A 25,354-nucleotide genomic window follows, 5' to 3' on the forward strand; every position below is an offset into this window, starting at 1 on the left:
TGCCCATCTCTCAGGCAATTTAAATTTAGGTAAACCAATTGTTCAGCGAAATGCTGCTATGCAAGCGCGAGCCCCATTGAAGCGAAAAATGTTGGTCTGATGGAGCCAGAAGTGGAGAATATAATAGGTGCGATAAAACCTCCCATCCAAGTAATTTTAAAACTTTTTTGCCTGGTACTGTTGTATGAGATGGCGCGTTGTCATGCCAAAGTTACCTTATTATATTTTTGGGCGTATATTGGATGTTATTCAATCGATGCACAGTTCAAATTAATCATTTGGTGTCGGTAGTGATCAGTAATAACTGTTTCTCCAGATTCCAACATTTTATAATATACGACACTAAACTGGAATCAACCAACCCAACAAACACAGAATATGACCTTCTGACCAAAGAGATTTGGTCTTCCAGTAGAAAGTTTTTTCGCTTAAGATTTTCGAAATAAATCCATGTTTAACTAACTATTAGTATCAATCATCCCATTATTAGGATCTTTCCCACCACTTCGAATTCTTCACAAATTCTGTCTCGGCTCACATTAAACTTTTCAGTTAAGTGTTATTATCACTCTTGCAATTCCGTATCTTTAAACGTCTTCAACCTACTAGGACATTCCTTGTCTTGAAAGTTAAAATTGCTACATTTAAATTGCCGAAATCGTGCTTGTGATGTTGTTATGATTGGAGCATGCTCACTGTTAGACTCTACCAGCAAATGATGACTTTCAGCAACTTTTTCCTTTTGATGAAACAAGAAAATTAATGATTGTTCCAAATACACCTTTACAAAATATTATAAATCTATATCGCTGTTAATTTGGTGGAAGATAACTTGTGTTCTTTTGAGGTTAGTATCGGTACAATAAAATGACCTACGTATCAAATCATAACGTTATATATTCATGGCTAGTGAAATCTGTTACAAAAACAGGATAGCGATTACCGCTACTACCTGGTATTTCCTATGAAATCTGAATTAAAATAAATATATTGCTAAATCTGTGAAAAACATACCGACACGCGCCGTGAGATTTAGCAAAGGAATACTTCTACACCGTATCCAGCAACAGTAAGTTCCGATGCGTCTTCTTAAGAACAAAACAAAAATTTCATGATTAAACCAAATTTATAGACACAGCATCCGGTGTTTAGAACAACAGCTCAGAACTTCGCTAGCGTTGGAACAAAAAACATCTTAGTGGGACAACGATTAGATTGCTATAGATGAAACCAAGGTCCTACTATCACGACCCTGAGTAAAAGAAAAAAGTTGAGAAGAATGAAACTTATGAGGTTCCGAAGCTAATTAATAGCAATGGGAACCATCGACTGAAAATAGTAATTACTATTTCAGTCAAATAGTCACTACTATTTATGCACGACTATGTTTCTATTCGAGATAACAGACGGAGATGAACGAATTCCTTTCCAGGCTCATTTTGAGAGACGAAAGCACGGAGATTATTGTTTAATTCTTAAGTCCTGTACAGATCAGTTAATTTCATAGAGTTTTAAATAGGCAAGTGGCAGTGTGAAACAAGGACTTGAATAATGATCCCAAATATATTTAACCATATTTTAATATTCGGAAACTGACAATGACATAATATAATAAAAGTAATTTGTTCATTTCTATTTCACTCGAACATGTGCTTGTTAATTTTTTTTGTCATAATTACGACGAAGATATAAATGTTTCCTTTCGAACTGTTAAAGTTAATTGCTGCTATTTATTAGCTTCAAAATAATAACTTCATTTTGAATAATGTCAATTTATTTGTATATTTTATATACTTGACTTGATTGTAAAGAGTGATGGAATAATGACCACAAAATATTTGCGTCGCATCTTCTCAACGAATCTTTATCTATTTAACCATCGCGCCCTTTTTAAATACAAAAATAATTTTATTGATCATTAATAAGGAATATTTTATTATTAAGAATATTATTATTCGTTGAATCTTGAATGAAGGAAGTTTTAGAATTCCAAAGCCTTGAACAGATATGGAGAGACTTATATATATTTGCCAAGATAACATAAATAGAGCCAACATTATTTTTATATTTATCAATCGAAATATTGTCCTTTTTACCATATTACCTTAATTAGTAATATTGAAAACAAAGTTCGAAAATGCTGCTATATTAATGCAGAATGTATTGTTATTTACAATCATCACAAACACATCGCTACAAAGAAAAGATAAAACAATATATATTATATATAATACATATAAATAATTACATAAAATATATATAAGCATAAATTCGGCACATTATTTTCAAGGTCGTGTTCCAAGTCGTTTTCAAGTGCATAGTTCCAAACGATACTAATTATTATTTCGAAATCAACCAACAATAAAAGGACATTTTATTAGTGAGTTAATTCTAAAATCCGTCGTCATTATTTTCACCTTTTGAAAAGGATTAAATGGAAGAAGTTGTAGAAATTACTCAGTTTACAAAAAAGAAAACTTGGGAACGGATCAGCTAATATCGTCAAAGATATTATTACAAATAGTCTAATTATTAATTATAAATTATACATACATGGTGCAGCTTCTCTGAAACCGCTGGAGGAGGATAACACGGTTTGGCCACAAATAAGTACTTATATGCTCCCGCTACTTTTTTACAAATGAGATATTTGAAAATAAAATTAAACACGCTGCTGATTGGGCACTGCCACTTTACCCATACTTTCCTAACGGAACGACCGCTATAACAAGAAGCAACGGCTTGGCTGATCCAGTGAGTGGTGTTTCCTTGCTTCAAAATCTGCTCGAATTATGTAATTTCCTTAAGGAGATTGATCATTATTTTAAAATATTTACAATTATAATTATTAAGTTCATTTATAAACGGGACTTTTGAATATCTAACTACTCAGTCTTTATTTCAGTTATATAATAGTCGCGCTTCATAGTCGTTTATTATCTAGAATATAATATGATACAGATTCGATACATAATCCTCAATTCAATCCGAACCAAATATTCAGAAATGATCGGTTCGATGGTACGCGATAAAATGCCCACTAAATTACGCGAACATCGATAAAGATTTCGATGGAGATGACGGCAATGCCACGCCGAAAGCTCGTTCTTCGGGTGGGGGGTCACCCGTTGAGCGCCCTGCACATACATCCATAATTCACCGACGTACCGCCGCCCAGGGGGCGGAGGGGGCGGTCTGTGTCGCGGCGTCTATGCGACTATACATAAATTATGGCGGCGCATCGACGCCGATGTTCGCTCGGCGCGTCCATTGTAGTCCACGGCCACGGCGAGAATTTAATCTTTTCCGACCGTCGACAACACGATAAGGCAACGCGACCCGTGCCCGGTGCATTAGTTTTATTATTGCGCCGAGCTCTGGTCAATAAGGGCGCCGACGGTCAAACCACCCGCGTCTCGCTTGTTTTTTCTTCCCGCTAGCGTATTTATGGAGGGATCATTACAGATAAACACACTCAACTAAATCGCGTCCACTATAATAAACGGATTAAGTGAAATATGTACACTATCGTTCAAAAGTTGGTATCTTCTTTATGTATTCGCATGTATCTTATACTTAAATGCTTGTTAAAGGCAGATTCAAATTATACAAACAACACTACAACCTATTGAAGCTGCCAGCAACATCACTAAACTGGAAGAAATGCTGTACTCATCACAAAATGAATAAAACTAATTAAACAACACTAAAAATGTGTTAACTAAGGAACATATGAGTACGATGCTTACTCTACTCACCACCATCATCAGTAAAATAAAATCGCTGTCTCGAAAGCCAATTACCTATAACAACACGTTAGGGAACTTAATATTCATATAATATTGCTGTCCGAAACACACTTCATAGATAAACACTATTTGGTAACATATGCACACAACACAGCAATTTTAGCATATCACGAAGATTCAATGGCACCATCAAAGAATATCTAAACACAACTTTAAAAAATACAACGATGGATGAAAACCTGACGTACTAAAGCAAATAAAACAAAATCTAGCCATGTAGCAGTCACTCTGCGTAGAACTAGCAGATTTCACTAGCGAATATCAGTAATTGTCAACTTCCCCAAGTTGAGGATGCTAAATATCTTGGTCTCGTTTTATACCGACGCCTAACCTGAAAGACGAACATACTTGCTAAGCGAAAACAACTTCAGCTTATCAATAAATAAGTATATCTACATGATTCAATAGTTAAGCCTATTTGGTCATATGGAATCGAACTATGGGGTACCGCTAACAAATCTGATTCATTATTCAACGGTTCCAAAACAAATATTGCGTGCCATTATCGTACTATGTCTCTAATGAAGAGATCCAACGCGATATCCCTCTAGAACCCATAACGACAGTAATTCAAAATATTTGTGTGAAGTACTTTAAAATACTACTAGAGCCTCCAAATGTGCTAAATCAACCCAATCAACTAAAATGTTAAACACCATCCGATCTGAATATAGGACATTAATGAAGTGATTTTCTACATGTCATTTACATAATATGGTCATAAGAAATGTTTATTGCCCACTGGGTAGATTGTTGAAGTCCGGAGTACATTGTCTTCCATTCACTTTCCATAACTGTGCTGAAATGGATGGGCGGGCATCTATTCTTGACTCTTCTATCAAGTTCATCCTTAATTCGGTAAATAGAGGAGGTCTCGCGATTGTGAAGGCCATTTCATTATTAACAAAATATCTTAAATTACAATATCTATCAAATAACTCCAACCTTTTCTGATTTGGCGCACAGAATATCTTTTCTGGCTCACAATACAGAGAGAAATATGCTTCCTTCTTGAACTGTTATACTTACTACATGAATATCACTAGTACACTGAACTCTAAACTAGTATTTTCTGACATTTTAAGCTCATATTTAAAAGATTAGACCACAGTCAATAAAAAATCAATGATAAAAAGCGCTAATTCTATCAAATCAATAATTTGCGGTCACTTTTATGGTCATTTTTTTTATAATAAGGGACAATTGATAAGAAACTAGTAATTTTTTTGATAACGTTGCGTTGATTACATTATAAGCGCGGTTGTACAAACAATAAAATATAATGCCAACAATGTCTATTTAAAGACTTGTAATATTTTTAATGTTAACTAAAAATAGGGTGTTGCACTTTTAACGGTAGTGTATGTATTGACCTTCTTGACATCCAAAAGAAACTTATAACAATCAATTGAATTAGATGACAAGAAAATTCGAGGCGACTTGGTTAACGCAGTGGTAAAGACGACCGGACGGTACTTCTGGTGTTGCGATACTGGCGGGTACGAATCCTGATGAAAAGATACTACGTCAAAACTAACGAGAGTATTAGAAATCAGAATTTTTGAATAGCAATACGTAATTGGAGAAAATATGAGCAACTAGGGACCTAGTGGCCTATCCGTTGGATCCAGAAGAAAGAATATGTGAAATGGTAGTGTAGTATTAAAATATAAGGGCCACAATTTGTTGTCATCGTTGGTTTCTCCAGAAGGTCCAGTTTCCAGTCGAACTTTGACTTAATAAAGTGCAAAACAGAATAATGAATGACTGGTTAACACTGAGGCCCTAATTACCTTGTTACCCCTTGTGATAACTACCCTAGAAAGTGTAAGATTGTACAAATAATAGATTTGAAGGATGAGTGGAGAAATACTTTTTAATGAATTGTAGTTAGAGCATGTAAGCCAGAATTTGAATAAGTAGTTAAACGATATTGTGACTTTCAGGGCCTTTTTCAGAAGAAATAATTTAGCGGAAACTGGATTAGGAAGAAATTGATCTATCATGGCCAACGTCATCATATGTCTTATTTTCTGTTTTTGTCAATTATATCATATCTTTAAGTAAGCCGCAACTTTTATATAGGAGGAATTAGAGCCCAAATATTGATAAAGTTATAGAACAGTTACACTGCGGCCACAAAACACAATATATTAATGGACTTGAAGATTATTTTATACCTTTGTATGTAATCAGATTAGTTTTTTCACTTTTAAGCGCATTTATTAAGAAAAGTCGGTTCAAAACATATTTATCAAAATATTTTCCATCATTTTCTACAACTCTTTCCCATCTTCCTGTCAAAATGGCGATCCAATCCATGTGCCAGTCAAAGATGTCATGAAGTCAAATAACAAATATAATAATTAGCCATAATTAGCTTCTGTATACACCAAATAACTCAATAGTAGTAAATGGAAAACTATTATTTTATGTAGAGAAATATTAAAAACATCGAATTTACCAAAAGACATGCACCAACCAATACCTCTTACAATTCTAAAAGCTTACGAAAAATTTAAAAAATATTCAATGTTTATTAATGTTGTTGTTGCAGTGGGCATTCGATTTCGATTTCAACGTACCTATTTTCTATACAACAAAATACACTCTGATGAATTAATTCTTTAATTTAAGTTTTTTAACAATCCCAAATACTTTTAACACATAATGCATATGTAGTAAAATAAAGTAATATAAAAGATCAATGGACAAAAAATTGAATAATAAATAAAGTACTACATCCACGTCACATTACATAACACAAAACATAACAATGGTTTGTATATCTCTACTGGAATGTGTGACATTTAATTAAAATAAGACTATCTCATGTATATTATTATGTAGGAATTATGTTAATGCAATTACCGGAACAGTAACTGACAGTTGAATAACACGTGCGTAGGTAGCCTCGCGTCTTTTATGTTAATATTAGAGCTCATTCTTCCTGCTATTCCTGTATACTTAAAATATGATTGCTCAATAAAGTAATGAAACGGAAAATTTATTACGGTGAATATTGTATCTCGTAATAGCAATAATGCAAGTTCGACTCGTGTATAGCGGCTTTAATCCCCGCCTATGTGTGCGTATTTCTAAAAATATACATTGCCTTGAATGGAATGAATATGAGGACCATTGACTCAGATAAAAGCATTACATTATTATATGTACTGCAAACTGTTTCATAACAATCTTTCTGCTTAAATAAAACATTGTTATTTCTAGAATAATTAGTACATCGTTGTCAAATACTAAGTTTCCACATAAATTAAATAAACACCTTTATTACCACTAAAAATTTTAATATTAAGTAGTTAATATAATAATATACTACCGTTTAAAAATTTGGAAACAGCTTATTTGTTTTATGTGAAAAAAAAATACTATAAGAAATCTTTAAATAAACATGTTGCTGTTAGAATTTATTAATTTTACGACCGTGCTTATAACTATAATTAACAATATTACTAGTTATAAATTGACCCTTAATTTTGAAAACAAACCGTCACACGTGTCTTTATGACTACAAAGGTTACTAGAGCGCGAGTTGTTGATTTCTTAAAAATAGTAGTTTAGTCCTTGCATTTAATTTGAATTCGTCTAATCTATTAAATATGGGTTTATAAGTTCAAAAACTATTAGTTTAGAGTTCTGTGTACTTTGTCATGTTCATGTAATAGTTGTAACAGTTTGTAAGCGCACAAAATGGCAAAAAGGAAACACATTTCGCTTAAGTAGCTGAGTCCTATCTAAGTTTTAAGCTAGGGGGATATTATGTGAGCTAATTTCGGAGTAGTAGGAGATTCACACAGAGAAAATAGATACTGATTAGTATTCATAAGAGAAATGGACTGGGGAACGATAAAACATATCAAAGAAAAACTAAAAAATATCATATGAACGGATGAGCCCAAAATTCAGACTTTTGGATGTACTAGACGTATGTTATTTTGCGTGCGGATCCAAAGGCGAATGAGCTTCACACATAACTGCAAACTTATTAAGTATAGTGGTGGTAGCGTAATAAACCGATAAAACTGATAGAAAACTGAATACATTATCACAATCGTCAAACCTCTCCACAACTGAATTAATAGAAAATAAAAAAAGGAATTGATGCCCATTGAACTCAGCACAATTTTGGGAACACAAAGTTAATCGAAGACACTGGACTAAAACTGATGATTAAAAATAAGGGCGGTCATTTTGACGGGCCAATAAATACATTTAACAAACTTTCATTAAATACTAGTTTAAGGATTGGTTAAGATGTTTTAAGTGTAACAAACCATAACTTATCCATTTTATTGTCGTTTATATGCGTATTTAAACAAAAAAATATATGCTAGACAACAAATAACAATAAAAAAGATACGCTACTTAGCCTTTCATACAGAAGAAGAATTGAAAATTTCAACGGAGCAGATAAATTATTTTGTAAATCAAATAAATATAAAAAATATAGTTCTATAGTGCTAAATCTCCAAATCTACAAAATTTAATCATCGTAAATTTCAAAGATTTTAAAAATTCGCAATTATCGATAATTTATAGGTTCTTGCTATAAAGAAAATATTAAAACCTATATGAATTTACAGACTCTAGTGGATTATGTTCTGCAAAGATTAATATCAATACAATAAACATTTTTCCTACAGCAATATCACATACATTTAAACCTTCGGATCTCAACTGTAATTTCCTCAATCGAATCAAAAGATTCGAAACAGGACATATGGAGAAACTCCAGTCCCGTGTCAACTCCGAAGAACCTCTAAAATGCCATCAAGTTATTTGATTTTGTGAAATGTAGTGATAGTAACAATGTATTAATAAATTACATAATAAAAGAAAAAAAACCAAAAAGTGTAATAATGAGACGAATAAAATCGTTACATAAATATGTTAAAAATTATAATTACGTTTAAACATCAGTTTTAACATGAAAAAATATGATGTTCAACGAATAAGATGGAATGCCTTCATCACAGGGATCATGCAGCTTCGAAGATGAATAGAGCACATAACTGAACCAAAAATGTAAGTTACTTCTAAAGAGTAATCATATTTTCAATCAATTATTGTTGTGAAAAAAACAACAATAACCCCATAAATACAATACTTATGCTTATCTAATTATTATACTACAAAGTACCACATCCAACATTTAATTTGTAATACTGTATATATTTGTTTAAGTGTTAGTTAAAACACTGTTTGGTGTTTAGCTATAACATAAACAATAATAATTTCTCACACCAGAAGTTTATCTAATTTGTCATGCATTTACATTACAAAAATGCATTTATTGAGAAAAATTGATACTATATATATATATATATATATATATATATATATATATATATATATATATATATATATATATGAGAGTGATGAGATTTTTCGTATTTCGTTATTGCTGGCTTTTTTCAACAACGCATCATTCAATTTGTTGAATTGACGTTAGCAGACATTTTTGCAGTAACAACTTCATTTGACTTCAGTAGCGAGTAAGGCACTACAACTTGTTGATCGCACCATATACACAGAAAAATGTTATGACCATGAATGTGCCGTATCGGTGTCCACATGAATGACATTTTACGCGTGGTATTGTCATAATATGGCACTTTTCCTCACAATGTACTAAAGAACATACTTTATAGTACTTGGCGATGTTGAAGCGATTCGAAATGCCATTTTAAGCCGATTCGTGCGGTTGTCATAATTGTGGATCTTTCAATCATCTCATGTAAAAGTCTATAGAAAGGTAATTGATACTGTTAAACTGACTGTGCGTTCCTTGAAAGCTTTAACTGGATTATCGTCGAATAATTCTTACAATGTATGTGTATACTGAATATCTTAGTAATTCTAAAGGGATGACTTATTTGTGTATACTATAGCTTTTGAGTTTAAAATGATGGATATATTATTTAATTTTATTAGAGAAAGCACAAACATACATATAATCCAATTCCCTGTCGAAACAGATTTGGAAACAATTTACAGAAGGTGAAAGTGGCTTACTTATTACGTCCAAGTCGTTTTACCATATTTTAAAATCGAAGGCCGTTAAGCTGCCGTTAGATAGTAACTTATTTGCCTTATTCTTGTTCTTGAGATCTCTCTTAAATTTACTTTTGATATTTATGAGAGCTATCTAAACGCTTTAAACAGATAAAGTGTCTATTGCTAAAGAAGAATTCCGTTGAACATACATGATTTAACATAAAAATATTGTATCAGAACTTGTATCATTCCTCATATTGCTTAACAAACAAAAACCCAATAGACTAAATGGAAACAGAGTATTTTAGAAATATTAAAAATAATAATTATAAATTTATTAATAAAGAAAAAATTATGAACCCAAATGCCTACTATAAAACAACTATTTATTAATAGAACAAAGTAATACCAGATGTTTTATATGCCCTCTCATTACCCAAATGATGGTTGACCATGAGTACATGTATCACGTTACTAAATCAAACCGTTATAAAGAGGAAATATCGCGATATGATGTTTAAAAGGCAAATGGGATGGACTTTTTCGAACAACATACAACGGTTACTTAGTAATCACGTTTACTTATAACAACTGACAGTTGAATAACGTGTGCGTAGGTCGTTTCGCATGTTTTACCTTAATCAGTTTCGAGACATCGTACATTTCGGACAACTAGCCATTGGTTTAAATAAAACAGGCCACAATTTCGTCTTGTTAAAAATAACTCGCCTCGGGATGGAATATGTTTACATAGGGCATGAATATGGTCGGCAAAATAACAATCGTGTTCTTGAGACAAATTATAAATGACAAAAAATATATTCGTGTCCAAAACCAGCCAACATTTCTATATATAATGATCTTGAATTAAATTTTTATTAAAATAAACAGAAAAGAACACAACACAAACATGTAACATATAATTAAACGAAAAATTCCCGGAAAATCGACTTTTGATAAGCTAAGAATATATTGTGTACAGATATTATCATTTACTTAAATCCATGTCATGAGATTGATTCCTTGTAAAAAAAATATAAAAGAAGATAACATTTTCAATTATATTAAAAAATCGATTTTTTATGAAATATTAAAATTGGTAAAAACAAATCATTTAATTAGGTATGAAATACCTGTAGACTAATCGTCCATACTGCTAGAGATATTTGCTGAAAAATGTCCTAAATGTAATGACTAAACACAAACATATTCAGTGAGAAATAGGTTCCAAATCCAAATTTTATACATGCGGTAATACATTTCCAGATAATTAAGGCTGTTAATGAATTCCATAGAAAAATAAGACATGAAAAAGGAAGTTAAAAGGGAGGCCTGGTATAAAAAGGAAAAAGATCTATTGTTTTTGGTTTTAGGCCTTTATAGGTTTGGTTTAAAATTTTATAGGATAGCTTTGGCTAAATCTGATTTTTTTTCTATTTTTGCGTAATATTTTAAGGAAATTTGTTACCACAACTTCATTTTTACAATATTTTCGTTAAAAATTATTTCTTTAAATGTAAAGAATTAAAAGAACGGAACAACCATCGTTGGTAATTGGAGAGTTATAAGGAGACTATAAAAAAGGAACAAAAAAAAATTCCGTCAAGTTAATGCAGGCTAGAAATGTTTAAATGTTTTGAAATGTTTATAAGGTTTGTACTATGCTTTCCAGACCAGATGATTATAGATCAAAACGTTAATCAATCAATGTGCTATTTCTAAATTAGAATTTAAATGGTAAGTCCTTCGTTATGCTTGATGTACATAATTAAATCATAAATAACATATTCAATTCAATTAAGTCCACATTAAAATAGTCAAAAAGAAGTAAAAATATTTGTTATAAAAAAAGCTTGAGATCTATGAAAACAGAAAATTATAATGTGTTAATACACGGATTTTTTGAGACAGACAAATCGAGGTCTTCAGAGTGAACTGTTTTACTTGAGACATATAGGAGCTAGGCAGTATAATACCAAAAAGGACCAAGAACTAAATCTATATGCGGTAATAATTAAGTGTTGTTTACGTATGGTCTATTCAAAGCTTTTTTGTACATACGCCATCAAGATGTTTAATGTAATGTCTGCCGCAATTTGTAAATTCGTTTCAGAATCAGACAATATTTTCCTTCTCATTTTATTTTAGTTAAAAAGAGACACAATGCTATCTGATTAGATCTAACACGTAAACGATTGAGCCTATCAAGGTCGTCCAGTAGTCAAATGTATACAAAATTCTTGAAAGCAATAGCGGTAAGAGGTTATAACTCTACCCTATAAACTATTGTGGCTGTATAATTAACGGTAGTTCTAGATGCACTAAAACAGGTCAATTGCCATACAAAAGTGCCCGGCCTGCCATAAATGGTGCTACTAGAATTAAATTCATATTTTTAGCCCTAACCCTCAAAAGATGCGTGTATAAATTTGACAGCTGTCGGATCATTTGTTTGTGAATTATATCATTTTGAGTGAAGCAACTTTTGTTATTGTGAAAAATATGGATAAAAAAGAATTTTGCGTGTAACAATATTGCTTTTTGAAGGGAAAAATACAGTTGAATCAAAAACTTGGCTTGATGCCGAGTTTCCGGATACTGCCCCAGGAAAATCAACCATCAAGGATTGGTATATTAAGTTTAGACATGGTGAAATGAGCACCAAAGACGCCCAAAAGAGATTGTTAGTGACGAAAACATTTAAAAAATTGACAAAATGATTTTGAATGACCGTAAATTGAAATTGAATGAAATAGCAGATATCAGCTGAACGTGTACATCATATCATTCACTAATATTTGGATATTAGAAAGCTCTGTGCAAAGTGTGTGCAGCACGAGCTCACATTTGACCAAAAACAACGACGAGTTGATGATTCGAAGCAGTATTTGAAGATGATCAAGCGTAATAGATCCGAGATTTTGCGTCGATATGTGACAATGGATGAAACATGGCTCCATGATTTTACTCCGACAGTCATCCGAGTGGACTGCACACGATGAACCCGCTCCAAAGCGTGGGAAAACGCAACAGTCAGCTGGCAAGGTTGTGGAGTCTGCATTTTGGGATGCGCATGGAATAATTTTCATTGGCTACCTTAAAAAATAATGGAAGGACCACAAACAGCAGCTATTACATAACGTTATTGGACCGTTTGAAGGACGAAATCGCCAAAAAACTGCCGAATTTGAAGAAAAAGAAAGTGCCGCTTCACCAAGACAATGCACCGTGTCACACGTCAATGAAAACAATGGCAAAAATCCATCCATCCACCGTATTCTCCAGATCTGCCCCCCAGCGACTATTTCCTGTTCTCAGATCTCAAAAGAATGCTCGCTGGGAATAAATTTTGATCGAATGAAGAGATGGTCGCCGAAACTGAGACCTATTTTGAAGCAAAGGACAAATCGTACTACAAAAATGGTATCAAAAAGTTGGAGGGTTGCTATAATCCGTGTATCACCGTTGAAAGGAATTATGTTGAATAAAAAACTAATTTTCCCAAAAAAATGTGTTTTACTATGGTAGGCCGGGGACTTTTCAATTAACCTGTTAATGTTAAAATAAATTATATTTGAAAACATACTTGTTCAATTATTTTATTTAGATTTGAATTTTGTTGTATATCAACGCCCAACTGAATTAAAACTCAAAGTTGTTGCGGTAACATTTTCACGTTTTGACGTCACAAATTTAGATTACGTATGTGTAAAATAACTTTGAATAGATTATAGGGTTTCATATTAAATGTTGTAGAAATGAAATCTATTTCATTAATGTTGAATGAAAGACATATATGTATATATGTTGTATTTAATACTTCAAAGAATAAAAGTTTTTGTATATTTGCATTTAAGATTGTATTATTGTGCTAATGAAAAAAAAACGTATTTGTTTAAAAATCACAATTAGATAGTGTTTTAATGTTTTTTTAATGAAATTAGTATTCATATATTAAATACTATTTATATTGTTATTATTATGATGACTTATTATTATGATGTTCCCGCTCGTCGCGCTCTCTGGTGGTTTCCAAGCTCAAAAATTCAACAATTCACGACCTTATGGGAGATCGCCTTCTATCATTCTATGATGGATTCTGAACAATTTATAATGTATGGAGTAACTTATACTCGTATTTTAATTTTCATAACGCTTTTATCAATATCAAAGATCAATAAAGAAATTCAAGATATTTTGGACAATATTTACATTTTGCCTCCAAAAAAGCGAACTCATTTGAAATTCATTCTACCGATAAAAAATGTACACAATTTTACTCCAATTGCAATAATTTTGTTTCGGTCCAATATTACAAAATATTTTTAAGAGAAAAAAGAAAGAATCAACACCGTAAACTGACAAGGAACAAAGCCATTAAAGCTCCCAAGTTTCTTTTGTATGCTTTAGATTGATTATTAACCATAACTGATGAACACAAAGCATCAATTATACCTTGTCAAAATCATTATATCCCCCGACATGACCCATAGAGTCGTTAATAATTCAACGGCCATAAGAAACATATTAAGTGAGTAACCGTTCGTTGTAAGAGTTGTAATAGCATTTAAATAAATGTTATCGATTAGTGAGTTATAGATTATTGGCAACTATACCGGTCTATTGTTATGCTTAATAACTTTTCTTTAGATATAGCATAAGCGGTGAAATATTTAAAATGTACTAACTCTCTATGTACAATAAGATATTTTTAAGCATACAAATTTAATTATCATTAATATAGAGTCCTTTTTATAAGTAAATTTTTATTTGAAATCCTAATTGCATTATTAAGTTATTGTATTATATTTTAGTCTGTTTCTGCATCCCTAAGATTTATCTGGACGGTACTTATTGCCAAACATGGACTCCAAACTACGATTATGACTATTAAATCCGATTATTACCGACTAGCCAATGACCAACTTAGAAATTCTCTTGCTTAGAGACAATCACAAAAGTATACGAAAACCATCTGCAAACTAGAGATTATTGTATCTATGGACCGTCCAGTCGCTCTGACCACTGAGCTTCCAAGTCAGCATTAATAATTTGTATGTATTTGTAAAATGTGTACATTTTTATAATATTAATGATATTTTTGTCAAGCAATTAATTCAAATAATCCAATTAATGTGTGCTGATGTAGCTATGATATGATGTAGTCACATGATATGATGTAGTTAGTGCGTCACTGGATCTTCTTGGAAAAGGCTTGGATTTATTTAATAATACCAGTTGGTTTTCAGGAATATTTTTACTTTAAATGACTTGTTTGTTGAAAAATAACAATATACGATCAAAAACACCCTTTGTAGCACATAGCAGTGTAGATGTGTCATGTTTGTTATCAATTCTCTTCTGCTCTATATATAAATTCATTCCATATTTTTCTTTTTGGCAGTCTTCTTGCTTAGATCTGCAGCATCTCTCCGATACATTAATCAAAATTTCGTTTAGATCGCTCTCTGTCTTTTCTTCCGTGTTCTTTTCCACTCCGTTCTTGCTCACCATATTGTCTTTACCTGCCTTGTGCTCACCATGTGCTGTAATTATCACCACCAACTGAGTTGTAACTTTTGTATGTACTCTACCACTGATATAATATTGTGGCCTTTTATTATTTGTCTACTTCTCGTCTTGTCCATCTTTGCTGCACTGTTAAATATTCTGAGGTATTTCATTTCTGCTCTTTATAACTTACTTTTATGTCTTTATCCGTCTCCCAATTTTTGTCTGTAAATTAGGATAATTACTTATTATTACTGAATTTGTTATTTATAGTAAGTACAAATTCATAGTTTTCTTATTTTATAGTTCTGGCATTCATTTCCATCTTTTGAATATACCCAGATACTTAAATGCAATTACTTGTTTTACTTTTATGCTCTCAATATTATTATTTCTGGCCTCTCATCACCATGTCATTTCCTATTCTATTAGTATCACATTCCATATATTTTGTCTAAGTATTCTGGCCTGTAGTTGTCATCATCATCTGCAACAGCTCCTACCGACATTTCTATTTATTCATATGAAATAATTGTTCTAGTAAGAAATTTGTACACTACATTAATTTGATTGATTTGATATTGATTTAATTCGCTTGAGTATTAATAACAAGAATTAGCAAGAGCTTAAAATGGAAAACGAAAAGATTAAGCTTTAAAAGAAGAACTAAAGATGTAAAGAGAAGAGAAAGAGAAAAGTTAGTAATACAAATAGAACGCGGTAGATAGCAGTAGCAAATCCACTATCCAGTATTGTTTTAATGGGGCTCCTCCATACTCTTGTTGACTAGACTCTACTAACACCTTCGTCATTTTTTGTATAGGGAAAGAGTTTCACTACGTTGGCAGTATTTTTTGTCAAAGTAAACTGTAAAAATATCTGTCACGAAATAAATCAATTAAATATTGTAGAATGAAAAGGGTTTTTAAAGTAGAATAAATAACGTACAGTGCCATTGTCTCTAAAACTCATGAAGGAACTTGAATCAACAAAAGACCTAATAAGACAAAAAAACGGTGCTTAAAAAGGTGAAAGCCTCCCGAACGATAAAACCGATCATAAATTTTCGCGATCGATGTCATGTTTTTACCGTAGCTCGCCATAAACGTTGACAGTCCGCATTTTCCCATAGACCTCATCTAGATAAAGGATCGAATTTCCTTTCGTCTATGCGCGGAGATCGATTGGCGTGAATCACTGTTTAAAAGCTTCGACTAAATGTCTGAGCATTGGGAAAAAATCAATAAAGCCTAGTTTTTTCTGTCTGTTTACTGTTCGTCGTTGTCGGGAAGGCGGGTTAGACGAAACAGAAACTATAAACTTACCGTTAGGAGAAGGGGAGCGTCGCCCTATAGACTGACTCCTCGTCGTGATACCTAAAAAAAAAGAAAAAAAAGTTGATATAGTTGATTTTCAAGAAACTTAAACTGTAAAAAATGGTAAAGTCTCATGGTTTTTCAACAGAGCCTATGTAAACTACGTGTATATAATTTTAAATATAAAACATCTATTGGGTGATACAATTGTAGCACCATTATAGCTCTTTGAGCCACCGCAAATACACCCTCGTTGGATTCTAAGGTTGGTAACGCTAGAGGATTGGATCATGCGATTTAGAGCATAAAAGACCAGCATGACCTTTGCTCTTTTCCATTTCATTGCTTTCCTGTACCACTTCGGTACAACTTTGAAAAAAGCTAATATCCTGTTCAGGAAATTGTAGTGGATGTTGGTGGCACTGACAACAACCTCAACAAGATCCACGCACTTGACACGAGCATCGAAGCAAAGCCTGACGAACCCAACAAAACTGAACAAGTCGGCGTTGACAAACAGACATCGCATGGACACTCTTGCACCACAAGATAGGACACGTGCCATTTTTACAGGTACTCCAAATAAAATCAGAACGCCCCAAGACAAAATATCTCCCACTTTTCCGGAGATGGAGCGTGATGCTGGAAGGCTCCTAACTAAGGTCGGATCCCCATCTACCAAGCAGTCCCTAGGCACTCAGAGGGGAGTATTGTAGTGACCAGTGCAACTCTTTAGATAACCATAGATGCACCCACGTTAAATTCGAAGGTTGGCATTGACAAAGGATTAGTAGCATGCGGTTCCCGATGATAAAAGATCACCACGACTACTCCTCGTTCTTTTCTATGCCGTTTCTTTCCGGTGCTACTTCCGCACTACTCTAACCTAACCTAATCTTAACCTAAAATCATTTCCATCCTCCCGTCAATCACCTGTAACTATAACAACATAAGTAGACAAATTTAAATCAACCAGCTCCCGTGAAAATTCCTCTCAATAACTATAAATAAGTATTATAAAAAACATACAAAGTCAATATAACAACGAATATTCATACACATTGAATCGTGGGACACCATCTACTCATCAGCAATAGAACTAAACATTCGATGCATTTTCATATTACATCCTCCACAAAAAAAAATTGACAATTAAACTAAATTGGATTTAAAAATCACACTGGGTAGCCCATTCATTAGAATAAAAAAGGATTAAAACGATTATCAGCATCGTTCTATCATTGTGGATGAGCCATCGGTCTATCACTATGATCAAAATAAGTGGCTATGAATTGGTCTCAATCAGACGACAGTAAAAATAGACCTAAATGTATGCTTGTTAAAAATTAGTTTGTGTTCATATTTGTGTTCACATTTGTGCTCAGTTCAATTATATCATAATATTTGAGGTATGCTTGTCGTAATATTTATATAGTTTTGTTGTTTGTATAATGTAATAATTTTTGTTCGTTAACATTGAAATGGTCAATGAAATTTTATTCTAGTGGATTACAAAATGTCTAAATAAAACAACGCAATACTGTAACATAATATTCTGGAATATAATACTTGAACATGTGAAAAAAATAAAGGAACGTATAGCAGATATATAATGAATCAAGAATACAATGATATATATAATTACAGCAGGAGCGACGTTGCAGCCTGTAATAATTAAAATATATCAAATTAATCAAAATTTATATTTATATGATTTATTAATATTTATTGCTATACCAACATTCCCCAGCTTTTTACATATATCCTATGTTGTCCTCATACGTAAAATTGCCAACCTTTGATATTTAATAATATAAATTGTGGTTTATATTAGGTTTAATAAACATCATATAACATCTATATTAAGAACAAACCTAGGACCTCTACCTCTACTTTGGACTAGTTGGATGTGAAACTTTATGATACGAGTAAAAACTTAGTCTGCTAAAAGAAAAAACATTCATAAAGATAACTCTCAAAAACAATGGAAGCACGCATTGTTTGATAAGCTCGGTATTATTCGACAGGATATATGTTCGTTGTTTCGACTTCTGACTTTTCTCATAAAACAAAAATTCTTTAGTAGAAAACGATTTTTATTAAAATAAAAGGTAACAGCTGTTATAGAGGATACTTGCAGCTCCCCTGGAAAGTATATGGAGTCATTAATATACCATATGTTTTGGAATAAACACACAGAAGAAGAAAAAGTAAGTCATTTTTATAAGTATAATTTTATTTTCATTTCCGTTATTGGAAAATTACGCTTCGTTCTCCAAAATGTATCGAACAAACCAGTACAGGGAAGTATATAACATATAATATATCTCGAAAGACTATTTTTTTGAGAGAGAGAGAGTTTTGGACTCTCTAAACATAGATAAGATAGTCTCGAAGACCAGTTTAGTATTAAGACTTACAACTACCGTATATTCTGCTGGAAACAAAATTCATAGATACGTCAAACGCTCATATATAATGATTTTAATGTTAAAAATAAACAAAGCAATTGTAGCTATAGTTCGTTAGGAGCTAGATAAACTGAACATCATTGTTGTATGTTATTGACTGGAATTGAAGCGTTTGAGCAGATCACTGGAGGCTAAAAAGTTCGTAAGATAATAATATGCTACAACGCATGAAAACCTTATTGAAGAGGCTTAAAAATTCTTCTGTTATACGTTTTCGTTCGTATCTACCTAATACTATTTACGTAATATTTAGCAATTCTCAAAATTCCCTAATTCTATTAAGCGACAATTGACCACTTTTTCGCATATAATTTGTCTCCTAAATAACTTGAAAATCATGGCGTCTCTTCTATGATAAATCTACAGTTAAAAACGGGATAAATGTTGGGTTTATAAAATTGAAATATTGAAAATATTTTTTAATAGTTAATAAAAAGTTGTTCTACATTTATTGCAGATGTTAATATACCTTAATCTATCTGATTTTTCTGTTGAACTAAGTTGTTAATAAACGGTCTAAAGATAAAACAAATATAATGGTAAAAAGTATACATATGAAAACAAAGGTTTGAAATATCAAACATAGCATAATAAACTAAATTAACTATTTCTTTCAAGTAAAAAGAATCCGATAGTAAAAATCAACTGGCGCTGTAAAAATGACTAATAGTAAAGTGTCGATACAAAAAAAAATGGTGGCGCCTTAGTAAATTTTGAATTTGCAATCCAAATTCCATTTTTATCAACCTAAAATCTGCATCAAAATACCTAATAAAACAATAGAAAGCCAGATGTTTGACATGTGTTCTCATTAACCAAATAAGTGGTAACCATGAGTTGTATGTGTCATTGTGCTAAATCGCTACATTGAGAAAATATTGTTAAACTATAAAATATTTATTCCTTTTTAAGTTAGATCGACAGTATTGAGTAAAAACTGAATGTTACTAATTTTAGTAATCCATATATGCATTTGTATTATGCCTATATATTTTATTTAATAAATTTATATATAGAGTGTGTACAAGTTTTATTTTTCCATAGAATCGTGAAGCACATAGGATAGGCTAAGATGCGGTGGATGTATTTATTGTTTGACTCCTCAAAGAAATACAACATGCGTATAAAGACATAACATAATAGATAATTTTTATCGTCTCACGTTTGATCTTTTATTGATCACTGACATTGATTAATATTATATTATATTTTTTCTTAAATAGAAATCATCCTCTTGATGGTTAATATCTACTATTGCAGTTGATATATAAATATATACATAGTATTAGTACTAAATATATACGTGCTAAACTAAGAAAGTGAAACAATGGAGATCTATTAAAAATATTACAAAATTATTTTAAACAAAAATAAAAGCACATTTTCATTATTTTAAATATGAGATTCATATCAAAGATAGAATAGCAAGCCTAAAAATCTTAAAAAGGCTAAACCACATATAAATCTTGCACCTAATATGCACATAAGATATAACACATAAACATTAATTTAATTGAATTACTTTAGGTATTTAATTACTTAATTTGGATACTTTACAAATAAGTATAAAATAATGTTAGACTAGACTATATAATTTTTATATAGTTTATGGTTTATATTAAAGTACAATAATCATTCTGTCAACTTTGTCATTAAGAAACATACAAAATATAATTATACTTATTAAAAAAAGTAACATTGGCTTCCGTTGCCCAAGATCCAAAGCAAGAAGTAAAGGGATCCTTTGTAACAAAAGCAACCAAAAGAATATGTAACTATCACATACTTTATGACATTTTCCTTATGTGCTATAATTTAAATTTCCATATAAAACATAATTATATTATCTTTAAGAACTTGTTAAACCATAATTAGTTTTATGTATATATGTATATGTATATATGTATATATTATATTTAAAAACAATTATTTATATACATACAGGTTATCCCAAAAAAATGCATGAAAATTTCATTTAACCTAACACGAAAATATTGTACCCTAATAAACTAATTTTGTTTCATCGGATTCTGCATGTGTTTATGTACCAATGTGTTAGGTTTCGACTAAGATAACTGTCAAAACTAAATGTTAAGTTTTAACTGATTTCGTCGTGTTTTAGGATGTCAAACTTACGTAGTGCCATGTTGGCGCCATCGATCGTTTCAAAAACCATGGCCATGATTATCGGCGTCTAAGAAGAGGAAGAAAGTGTACCACCAACACTTCTACTAACTGCGAGATCATCAAGGAACGAGTGCAGCGAAATTTGAGAAAATCCGTTAGAAAAGTCACCCGTGAGACTGACATAAGGAAGTCGTCGGTTCATCGAATAGCCAAAAAGAAACTCAACTTGAATCCATACAACGACACAGATGAGACCAAGTGGGTACGACTCGAAGGATGCAGCGACTCATGCTCAGGGATGGGAGCGCATCTGCTTCACGGCGTACAACCATTAAAATGACGGGAGCTGATCCGCTGAGGCTTTCGGCATGTCGGGCAACGTCCTCTCTACTTAACACCAATGGCCTCTCTACTTGCCGAATCTCTCAAACCGATGAACGTATCTGGTCTATTTTAAAGGCCGTGGCCTGTGCCACACGTCATAGAGGTTTGAAGTCGCTGAAGCAATCGCTGCGTCGAGAATGGGATCAATTGTCGCCAGAGGACCTGCGACGCATTTTAAAATTTAAACCTGTCTATCACTGCGGGAGGAGACTCCTTCGAAACGGGCTGAGTACATTATGACTAAAGGTCCTTGTTAATATTATTCATTATAGTTCTGACATATTTATCTGATTTAATAAAATTATAATTTAAAATGTTTCATGAGTTTTTTAGAATACCCTGTATATATAGTGGTTTGTTGTCTGCTCTGATCTCAAAGCAATAATTGAAAGCCAAACATTTGAATAACAAATTGAAGATGAGGCCAATTTTCTCGAAGGGTCGATCGCGGTCCATGCTAAAAACGACCCTTTTAAGCGACACTATCACCGGCCACGTAAAACTCTTCTCCGAGACCCTTCGCCGGCAGCATCGACGAAACGTGTCGACCGAAAAAAAAAAGATATAAAAAAATAAACGTTCAATCTCGACATTCCGCGGAACGGACGTCTCGACATCGGAAAAGGGCCGATTTATATTGAAAATTCCTCTAAACGATGGCTTTCGCCTAATTGAAAGCGACGATGACAGCAAACCCGTTCAATAAAACGCATTTCTGCGTGAATGTCTAACAAGAAAATGGACAGGCGGGCACTGGGTCTGCTCGACAGATTGGATTCAATCACTGAACGGTCTAGATTATAGTTATTGACAATCCACTGCACAATGAAAATCTTTCCGTCATGTTCTCGATTTCTGTATATTAGTTACGAAATGGGTTAACAGTTTTAACAAACAGACAGTATTTTCTCGAACAACCAGAGATATATCAGTCACGTTATATAACACGTCCATCCTGAATAAATGGTCAAAGGAATATATGTGGCTGTTGTCCCATTTAGAAAGCTTCCGGTTATAGTAAAATTATTTAAGTTTTTTCTGTTTTGGCCTAAAGCCAGGCTATGGAATGCATGACGCATACGTGATCGTGGAGGCAGGACAGGGGAGAGTGACAAGTTGGACCGGGTTATGTGGGACTGCGTCTAGGCTTACCAAAACACTAAACCGATACCGCCTCACAGTTGACCCTGCAATAAATTGAGGATTTAAATGTTGGGAATTGATAATCTTCTTAATAGCATTGTTTTTGTCCAAATTTCTATGAAATGGTCTCTATGTATATAATCTCTATCGAATGGTCTCCTAAGTTTTGTAATATTTTTGTATTTTGTAAATATTCCAATAGTTCATGGCTAAGCAATTGTGCTACTGTACTCGGTCCTTGGTGACCATACACTATGATGCTTGAATCCATAGAGGCAGGACTCCTAATTCTAATAATATTGACCAAGTTCCATCCACCATTGGTGGCCTTACTCATAGAAATATGATGCTTTTAAAGGAACTTTACTAAACTATGCCAAGGAATGCTTAGAGTAACTTTGAAAATATTGCTAATCCAACTGGTCATCTATTCTTGAAAATCCATTCATATTCTCGATAAATTAGATGATTCCGCTTAAGTGAATGAATTCGAAAGAAAACAGTCTTAAAATATGATCAAAATCTTACCGACTGAGCCAATTATGACATGAGCAGAATTTAAGAATGTTTTATTTTGTGTGAAGAGCTTTTGGTGTGAAGTCTTATGTAAATAGTTCAAAATGTATTTATAGTCGATGCTTACTTCCATAGGGATGTCGCTAGATGAAATAAGTCGGTCTATCTTAACATCTTAAAGGATTTCATTAACTTTATCAGAGATTGGTTGTCCTGGGCAAGATTCATCTTTTATATCGAAATTTTCGGAATAAAATGATCACACCAAATCTTGGCGCTGAGTTAAACAGTTATTACCATAAACGCAATAGAATTTCCTAAAATCTTTGGGTAGAGAGAATATAAAGTATGACGAAAATCACTAATGACACTACTAACACATATCTTCAAAGAAAAAGTATTACTTGAGATATGCAACTTCTTTTGAAAGCTATATATTAGGAAAAACAAAAATTACTTTTTCCGCAACCTTATATATTATTTTACATATAGCGTATAGATACATGGATATTTGTTGCATACAAAATAATAAATCGAAACCCATTCAAATCTTAAACTCCAACCATACCAGTTATATTTAACCAACATCTAAACCTTATCTAAGAAATAAAATAAGAATTCTAACTCTCCAAAAAATCGGAAGTTAAGGAAAATAAAAGACAGCGTGAAACAATATTGTATCGTATTACGATTAAACGGTATTATGGCGTAGCCTATAAAAACGAATTTAGTAGCTAATTAATGATCTAATTCCTGGAAAGAAGCTTAAAATAGATAATACCTTTAAAACTCTGAAATAATAGCATTAGCCCTCCTTGATATATGGTTTTCACCAGGATTTTCTGCCTATTTGATGTTCGTGAAAACGTGTTTCATGATAAATTTAACAGACTTAACCTTCGTTTTTTTTTAATTCTAACATACTATATATTGACTAAATCAAAATTAACGCATTCTTTATCGATATATTTATTCTAAAGTTTAGGGTGTACGTACTAAAAAAATAATTAGATATTAAAATATACTCAAAAGTAAAGCATAATTCTTTAAACGAGAATTAGAATGAATGGACAAATTTAGAATGTTAATTCTAAATAATTCTTAATTAATTAGTCTTATTCTAAAGCTTATTCTAAAGTCTATATCTGTCCAATAATCAGATCAGGTGGTGTTAAACGTTTTAGTCCACGCACTTCACTATCACGTCGCATATTTAGTCGCTTAGCGAGTACATTGGGATGCACTTGTTGAATGATGGATATGTTAGATTTGCTACCGGTACCCCATAGTTGGATTCCATATGACCAAATAGGCTTGATGAGCCAATACATTTGATATAATTTAAGTCCAAGTTGTTTTCCAAGTCCAAGAGAGTATGTGCTTCTTCCAGATTAGGCGTCGATCCAAGTGTATACCAAGATATTTAACATGCTCCGCTTGGGGAAGTTGACGATGATTGATTCACTGGTGGACATGTTCTGTTCTTCTACGCAGGGTAAATGTTACATGGGTGGATCTTGTTTCATTGGCTTTAATGCGCCATGTCTTCAACCATAATTGTATTTGCTCCAGGTGGATTTGTAGGTATATTGATGCTATGACTGGATCTTCATGAGATGCTAAGACTGCTGTGTCGTCTGCATATGTTGCCACAGTAGTTATCCACTACCACTACCTTGCGGAACTCCTGAATATATGGGGTATGTTCGGTATGTTCGTCGCCTTGATTTACAATAAAATGTCTATTAGTGAGATACGATTTTAGTAACAGATAGTCCGGATGAGGGAGAAGTTCTTTAGTTTAACCTGCAAGCCCGAATGCCATACTTTGTCAAAAGCCTGAGATATGTCTAGAAAAGCAGCCGAACAATATCTTTTGGCATTTAGCTCAGCGTTTATTTTGCTTACAAGTCTATGCACTTGTTCTATAGTCCCATTCTTATTGCGAAAGCCAAACTGATGTTTTGAAATAATTTTTCTTTTTTCTATTATATAGTTTAGCTTTTTTATGTATAATTTCTCGAAAACTTTCGAAATTATCGGTAATAAACTTATAGGT

At 32.5% G+C, this 25,354-nt stretch overlaps 1 protein-coding gene across 5 annotated transcripts in view; it reads right to left on the reverse strand.

Moving 5' to 3' along the window:
- Positions 1-25,354, reverse strand: part of Lar (tyrosine-protein phosphatase Lar) — a 1,580,452-nt gene that overhangs the window by 1,002,233 nt on the left and 552,865 nt on the right. For all 5 annotated transcript variants that reach the window (XM_076407753.1, XM_076407754.1, XM_076407756.1 and 2 more), the window contains one exon: positions 16,664-16,714. The gene's annotated coding sequence lies outside the window, so the exon portion shown is untranslated. The remainder of the gene's footprint in view (positions 1-16,663; positions 16,715-25,354) is intronic.

This window comes from Rhynchophorus ferrugineus, unplaced genomic scaffold (assembly GCF_030347505.1).
Source record: "Rhynchophorus ferrugineus isolate W39M unplaced genomic scaffold, kcgeb_rfMv2 rfM6, whole genome shotgun sequence".
In the NCBI taxonomy this organism is placed as follows: Eukaryota; Metazoa; Arthropoda; class Insecta; order Coleoptera; family Curculionidae; genus Rhynchophorus; species Rhynchophorus ferrugineus.